This window comes from Cyprinodon variegatus, unplaced genomic scaffold (genome assembly GCF_000732505.1).
Source record: "Cyprinodon variegatus isolate N-32 unplaced genomic scaffold, C_variegatus-1.0 Scaffold3233, whole genome shotgun sequence".
Taxonomy (NCBI): domain Eukaryota; kingdom Metazoa; phylum Chordata; class Actinopteri; order Cyprinodontiformes; family Cyprinodontidae; genus Cyprinodon; species Cyprinodon variegatus.
This window is the reverse complement of record NW_015153686.1, coordinates 7,138-8,734: the sequence shown is the minus strand read 5'-3', so window position 1 is coordinate 8,734 and position 1,597 is coordinate 7,138. Positions and strand designations below refer to the sequence as shown.

The 1,597-nt window shown below is 35.1% G+C and overlaps 1 long non-coding RNA gene across 1 annotated transcript; it reads right to left on the bottom strand.

The window, feature by feature from the left end:
- Positions 1-663: 663 nt before the first annotated feature.
- LOC107081168 lies at positions 664-1,185 on the bottom strand. The gene is made up of 3 exons (XR_001481040.1): positions 1,039-1,185; positions 900-958; positions 664-801 (listed from the first exon to the last, which is right to left on the bottom strand). It is a non-coding gene; the product is annotated as an uncharacterized LOC107081168 (long non-coding RNA).
- Between the last annotated feature and the right edge of the window lie 412 nt (positions 1,186-1,597).

The following is a 1,597-nucleotide window of genomic DNA, read 5'->3' as shown; positions in this document are numbered from 1 at the left end:
ACATGCAATAGAGTTAAAAATGTGTAACTGTTTAGATCTACCTTCTATTTCTAGATAAACAGTACAGAGCTGGTTGTAAAAGAAAATAGTTACAAAATCTGATGCTACATTATTCAAAAATGTTACAAAATCAATTTGAGTTGAATAAATGCCACTGAGAATATTTGAAAATATATTATATATATAAATAGGGCACCGATACCATTTGGAGAGCCAAAAGTTTATTCAACTATTGTCACCCATTCCAGGTAAAAAGTTCTACTGGATTTACTTAGTTTTAGTCTTTAGGCATCGGTGCAACACTAATTTTAATGTAAGCAGAGTTTCTGCAAACTGAAATATAGAACCAGGTTTAGAGTAGTAGGGTACGGCATGCTGGAGATTCACTGCTGTTTTTGACTAAGCTGTCTCAGTGAGGAACTCTAGACGTCTACAATGAAAGTTAGACATTTAATTTAAAACAAGCAGCAACAGCAGCTCTGCCTGCAAAGGTCATTGCTGGATTGAAAAGAGCTTCACAGATGAACTGAGATGTAAATACAAATAAGACAAAGTTGTCTGAAAAGAAGAGTTGAGATGAAGGTTTTTAGATATTTTATCTTTAGTTTGAAAGGAAGTTAATAAAATGAAAGAAACTCTAAGGACTCCTTTATTACAGTTTAACTTCTGTGTTAAATATGAATCTCCTCATGTCTTGATGGCAGAGTATGTACTGAAATCTGAACTTTGGATCGTCCTCTTCCTCTTCGTCCTCTGTGATGGCGGATGGATTTCCAGGGCAGCGTAACAAACATTTTCATCCTAGGAAGTAATATTCAGAATCATCACCATTTTAAAAAGTTTAACACAGAAATAATTTTTATAAAACAAAAACAAATAACTGTTCTGTTGTTTGTTACCTGGGCTCCTTCCGTCTGCCTTGAAATGTCACATCTCTTATCTTCAGCTTCATCATTTGCTGTAGGTATGAAAAATTTTTCAATATAACAATATAAAAATGTAGGTCATATTTTTTATGTCAAAAATCATCTTCAGCACCTTTCTTCAGGCAAAGCAGGTAGACCAGCAGTGAGGAGAAGAGAGCTGAGAGCAGAGAAACAGCAGGACAGACAGAGAACAGCAGCTTCCAGCACAAACCACACTCCTCCACTGGCCTGGAAATGTTCTGATGCAGGAAACCAGACCCTGCATCTAAAAAGAGACACACATTTAGGAAAAACTCAAATAGCGTCATTTGTTGTGTTTCATTAAAATATTTTGTAATGGTAAATTATATTAAAAAAAAAATCTTAATTTATTTTCAGCAGCTAAACAGATTGTTGTAGCCTGTATTTTTAAGACAAAAAACTATTTCTTAATCACCTCCTGTGATTAAGAATGGATGTCATTAGCTGATTTCTACCAATAAATACTGATAATTTATAACATTTTATTAAACATAATAATCAACAGGAATCATTTCACAGGACCTAAAGTGGGAGCTGAACATCAACTCCCTCACCAAGAAAGCCCAGCAGAGGAGGTACGTCTTGTGGCAGCAGAAAAAATTCAACCTGCCAAGGACAATGATGGTGCACTTCTACTCCTCCACCATTGA